Here is a 6,708-nt window from a genome sequence, read left to right as displayed (position 1 = left end):
CTTAGACCTAACCCAGACCTAAGATGCGTTATCCTCTAAAATATTTATCCAGACCAGGTTTCATTGAATGTTTCAGTGTGGTCCCACATTACTACGTGATCCAAACCAGAAAAAACCCAGGATCTGTTCAAGGAGTATGTGAAGTGTGCGAAAGTATGAGTCTGATGAGGTCAAATCCTAGACCTAACCTAGACCTAACATGCGTTGTCCTCTAAAATATTGATGGAAACCAGGTTTCATTGACTGTTTCAGTGTGGTACCACATTACTACGTGATCCAAACCAGAAAAAACCCAGGATCCGTTCAACAAGTATGTGAAGAATGCGAAAGTATTAGTCTGATGAGTGAAAATCCCAGGCCTAACCTAGACCTAACATGCGTTGTCCTCTAAGATATTGATGGTAACCAGGTTTCATTGACTGTTTCAGTGTGGTACCACAATACTACGTGATCCAAACCAGAAAAAACCCAGGATCAGTTCAACAAGTATGTGAAGAATGCGAAAGTATGAGTCTGATGAGTGAAAATCCCAGGCCTAACCTAGACCTAACATGCGTTGTCCTCTAAAATATTGGTGGAAACCAGGTTTCATTGACTGTTTCAGTGTGGTACCACATTACTACGTGATCCAAACCAGAAAAAACCCAGGATCCGTTCAACAAGTATGTGAAGAATGCGAAAGTATGAGTCTGATGAGTGAAAATCCCAGGCCTAACCTAGACCTAACATGCGTTATCCTCTAAAATATTGAGCGAAACCAGGTTTAATCGACTGTTTCAGTGTGGTACCACATTACTATGAGATGCAATCCAGAAAAAGCCCAGGATCTAGCCATCTAGTATGAGAAATATGCGAAAGAATGAGCCTGATGAGAGCAAATCCCAGAACTAACCTAGACCTTACATGCGTTATCCTCTAAAATATTGAGCGAAACCAGGTTTAATCGACTGTTTCAGTGTGGTACCACATTACTATGTGATGCAATCCAGAAAAAGCCCAGGATCTAGCCATCTAGTATGAGAAATATGCGAAAGAATGAACCTGATGAGAGCAAATCCCAGACCTAACCTAGACCTTACATGCGTTATCCTCTAAAATATTGAGCGAAACCAGGTTTAATGGACTGTTTCAGTGTGGTACCACACTACTTCGTGATCCAAACCAGAAAAAACCCAGGATCTGTTCAACACGTATGTGAAAAACGCTAAACTGTGAGCCTGATGAGGGCAAATCTTAGACCTAACCCAGACCTAAGATGCGTTATCCTCTAAAATATTTATCCAGACCAGGTTTCATTGAATGTTTCAGTGTGGTCCCACATTACAACGTGATCCAAACCAGAAAAAACCCAGGATCTGTTCAAGGAGTATGTGAAGTGTGCGAAAGTATGAGTCTGATGAGGTCAAATCCTAGACCTATCCCAGACCTAACATGCGTTATCCTCTAAAATATTGATTGAAACCAGGTTTAATCGACTGTTTCAGTGTGGTACCACATTATTATGTGATCCAAACCAGAAAAAACCCAGGATCAGTTCAACAAGTATGAGAAGAATGCGAAAGTATGAGTCTGATGAGTGAAAATCCCAGGCCTAACCTAGACCTAACATGCGTTGTCCTCTAAAATATTGATGGTAACCAGGTTTCATTGACTGTTTCAGTGTGGTACCACAATACTACGTGATCCAAACCAGAAAAAACCCAGGATCAGTTCAACAAGTATGTGAAGAATGCGAAAGTATGAGTCTGATGAGTGAAAATCCCAGGCCTAACCTAGACCTAACATGCGTTGTCCTCTAAAATATTGATGGAAACCAGGTTTCATTGACTGTTTCAGTGTGGTACCACAATACTACGTGATCCAAACCAGAAAAAACCCAGGATCAGTTCAACAAGTATGTGAAGAATGCGAAAGTATGAGTCTGATGAGTGAAAATCCCAGGCCTAACCTAGACCTAACATGCGTTGTCCTCTAAAATATTGATGGAAACCAGGTTTCATTGACTGTTTCAGTGTGGTACCACATTACTACGTGATCAAAACCAGAAAAAACCCAGGATCCGTTCAACAAGTATGTGAAGAATGCGAAAGTATGAGTCTGATGAGTGAAAATCCCAGGCCTAACCTAGACCTAACATGCGTTATCCTCTAAAATATTGAGCGAAACCAGGTTTAATCGACTGTTTCAGTGTGGTACCACATTACTATGTGATGCAATCCAGAAAAAGCCCAGGATCTAGCCATCTAGTATGAGAAATATGCGAAAGAATGAGCCTGATGAGAGCAAATCCCAGACCTAACCTAGACCTTACATGCGTTATCCTCTAAAATATTGAGCGAAACCAGGTTTAACCGACTGTTTCAGTGTGGTACCACATTACTATGTGATGCAATCCAGAAAAAGCCCAGGATCTAGCCATCTAGTATGAGAAATATGCGAAAGAATGAACCTGATGAGAGCAAATCCCAGACCTAACCTAGACCTTACATGCGTTATCCTCTAAAATATTGAGCGAAACCAGGTTTAATCGACTGTTTCAGTGTGGTACCACATTACTATGTGATGCAATCCAGAAAAAGCCCAGGATCTAGCCATCTAGTATGAGAAATATGCGAAAGAATGAGCCTGATGAGAGCAAATCCCAGACCTAACCTAGACCTAACATGCGTTATCCTCTAAAATATTGAGCGAAACCAGGTTTAATGGACTGTTTCAGTGTGGTACCACACTACTTCGTGATCCAAACCAGAAAAAACCCAGGATCTGTTCAACACGTATGTGAAAAACGCTAAACTATGAGCCTGATGAGGGCTAATCTTAGACCTAACCCAGACCTAAGATGCGTTATCCTCTAAAATATTTATCCAGACCAAGTTTCATTGAATGTTTCAGTGTGGTCCCACATTACAACGTGATCCAAACCAGAAAAAACCCAGGATCTGTTCAAATAGTATGTGAAGTGTACGAAAGTATGAGTCTGATGAGGTCAAATCCTAGACCTATCCCAGACCTAACATGCGTTATCCTCTAAAATATTGATCGAAACCAGGTTTAATCGGCTGTTTCAGTGTGGTACCACATTATTATGTGATCCAAACCAGAAAAAACCCAGGATCAGTTCAACAAGTATGAGAAGAATGCGAAAGTATGAGTCTGATGAGTGAGAATCCCAGACCTATCCCAGACCTAACATTCGTTATCCTCTAAAATATTGATCGAAACCAGGTTTAATCGACTGTTTCAGTGTGGTACCACATTACTACGTGATCCAAACCAGAAAAAACCCAGGATCAGTTCAACAAGTATGTGAAGAATGCGAAAGTATGAGTCTGATGAGTGTAATTCCCAGGGCTGACCTAGACCTAACATGCGTTATCCTCTAAAATATTGATCGAAACCAGGTTTAATCGACTGTTTCAGTGTGGTATCACACTACTACGTGACCCAAACCAGAAAAAACCCAGGATCTGTACAACAAGTATGTGAAAAACGCGAAAGTATGAGCCTGATGAGGGCAAATCCCAGACCTATCCCAGACCTAACTTGCGTTATCCTCTAAAATATTGATCGATACCAGGTTTGATTGACCGTTTCAGTGTGGTACCACATTACTACGTGATCCAAACCAGAAAAAACCCAGGATCAGTTCAACAAGTATGTGAAGAATGCGAAAGTATGAGTCTGATGAGTGAAAATCCCAGGCCTAACCTAGACCTAACATGCGTTGTCCTCTAAAATATCGATGGAAACCAGGTTTCATTGACTGTTTCAGTGTGGTACCACAATACTACGTGATCCAAACCAGAAAAAACCCAGGATCAGTTCAACAAGTATGTGAAGAATGCGAAAGTATGAGTCTGATGAGTGAAAATCCCAGGCCTAACCTAGACCTAACATGCGTTGTCCTCTAAAATATTGATGGAAACCAGGTTTCATTGACTGTTTCAGTGTGGTACCACATTACTACGTGATCCAAACCAGAAAAAACCCAGGATCCGTTCAACAAGTATGTGAAGAATGCGAAAGTATGAGTCTGATGAGTGAAAATCCCAGGCCTAACCTAGACCTAACATGCGTTATCCTCTAAAATATTGAGCGAAACCAGGTTTAATCGACTGTTTCAGTGTGGTACCACATTACTATGTGATGCAATCCAGAAAAAGCCCAGGATCTAGCCATCTAGTATGAGAAATATGCGAAAGAATGAGCCTGATGAGAGCAAATCCCAGACCTAACCTAGACCTTACATGCGTTATCCTCTAAAATATTGAGCGAAACCAGGTTTAACCGACTGTTTCAGTGTGGTACCACATTACTATGTGATGCAATCCAGAAAAAGCCCAGGATCTAGCCATCTAGTATGAGAAATATGCGAAAGAATGAACCTGATGAGAGCAAATCCCAGACCTAACCTAGACCTTACATGCGTTATCCTCTAAAATATTGAGCGAAACCAGGTTTAATCGACTGTTTCAGTGTGGTACCACATTACTATGTGATGCAATCCAGAAAAAGCCCAGGATCTAGCCATCTAGTATGAGAAATATGCGAAAGAATGAGCCTGATGAGAGCAAATCCCAGACCTAACCTAGACCTAACATGCGTTATCCTCTAAAATATTGAGCGAAACCAGGTTTAATGGACTGTTTCAGTGTGGTACCACACTACTTCGTGATCCAAACCAGAAAAAACCCAGGATCTGTTCAACACGTATGTGAAAAACGCTAAACTATGAGCCTGATGAGGGCTAATCTTAGACCTAACCCAGACCTAAGATGCGTTATCCTCTAAAATATTTATCCAGACCAGGTTTCATTGAATGTTTCAGTGTGGTCCCACATTACAACGTGATCCAAACCAGAAAAAACCCAGGATCTGTTCAAATAGTATGTGAAGTGTACGAGAGTATGAGTCTGATGAGGTCAAATCCTAGACCTATCCCAGACCTAACATGCGTTATCCTCTAAAATATTGATCGAAACCAGGTTTAATCGGCTGTTTCAGTGTGGTACCACATTATTATGTGATCCAAACCAGAAAAAACCCAGGATCAGTTCAACAAGTATGAGAAGAATGCGAAAGTATGAGTCTGATGAGTGAGAATCCCAGACCTATCCCAGACCTAACATTCGTTATCCTCTAAAATATTGATCGAAACCAGGTTTAATCGACTGTTTCAGTGTGGTACCACATTACTACGTGATCCAAACCAGAAAAAACCCAGGATCAGTTCAACAAGTATGTGAAGAATGCGAAAGTATGAGTCTGATGAGTGTAATTCCCAGGGCTGACCTAGACCTAACATGCGTTATCCTCTAAAATATTGATCGAAACCAGGTTTAATCGACTGTTTCAGTGTGGTATCACACTACTACGTGACCCAAACCAGAAAAAACCCAGGATCTGTACAACAAGTATGTGAAAAACGCGAAAGTATGAGCCTGATGAGGGCAAATCCCAGACCTATCCCAGACCTAACTTGCGTTATCCTCTAAAATATTGATCGATACCAGGTTTGATTGACCGTTTCAGTGTGGTACCACATTACTACGTGATCCAAACCAGAAAAAACCCAGGATCCGTTCAACAAGTATGTGAAGAATGCGAAAGTATGAGTCTGATGAGTGAAAATCCCAGGCCTAACCTAGACCTAACATGCGTTGTCCTCTAAAATATTGATGGAAACCAGGTTTCATTGACTGTTTCAGTGTGGTACCACATTACTACGTGATCCAAACCAGAAAAAACCCAGGATCCGTTCAACAAGTATGTGAAGAATGCGAAAGTATGAGTCTGATGAGTGAAAATCCCAGGCCTAACCTAGACCTAACATGCGTTGTCCTCTAAAATATTGATGGAAACCAGGTTTCATTGACTGTTTCAGTGTGGTACCACAATACTACGTGATCCAAACCAGAAAAAACCCAGGATCAGTTCAACAAGTATGTGAAGAATGCGAAAGTATGAGTCTGATGAGTGTAATTCCCATGGCTAACCTAGACCTAACATGCGTTGTCCTCTAAAATATTGATGGAAACCAGGTTTCATTGACTGTTTCAGTGTGGTACTACATTACTACGTGATGCAATCCAGAAACAGCCCAGGATCTAGCCATGAAGTATGAGAAATATGCGAAAGAATGAGCCTGATGAGTGAAAATCCCAGACCTAACCTAGACCTTACATGCGTTATCCTCTAAAATATTGAGCGAAACCAGGTTTAATGGACTGTTTCAGTGTGGTACCACATTACTTCGTGATTCAAACCAGAAAAAACCCAGGATCTGTTCAACAAGTATGTGAAAAACGCTAAACTGTGAGCCTGATGAGGGCAAATCGTAGACCTAAACCAGACCTAAGATGCGTTAACCTCTAAAATATTTATCCAGACCAGGTTTCATTGAATGTTTCAGTGTGGCACCACTTTACTACGTGATACAATCCAGAAAAAGTCCAGGATCTAGCCATCAAGTTTGAGAAATATGCGAAAGAATGTGCCTGATGAGAGCAAATCCCAGACCTAACCTAGACCTAACATGAATTATTCTCTAAAATATTGATCGAAACCAGGTTTAATTGACTGTTTCAGTGTGGTCCCACATTACTACGTGATCCAATCCAGAAACAGCCCAGGATCTAGCCATGAAGTATGAGAAATATGCGAAAGTATGAGCCTGATGAGGGCAAATCCTAGACCTAACCCAGACCT

The sequence above is a fragment of the Colletes latitarsis genome, unplaced genomic scaffold (assembly GCF_051014445.1).
Source record: "Colletes latitarsis isolate SP2378_abdomen unplaced genomic scaffold, iyColLati1 scaffold0018, whole genome shotgun sequence".
NCBI lineage: Eukaryota > Metazoa > Arthropoda > Insecta > Hymenoptera > Colletidae > Colletes > Colletes latitarsis.
Note: the sequence above shows the minus strand (reverse complement) of the source record.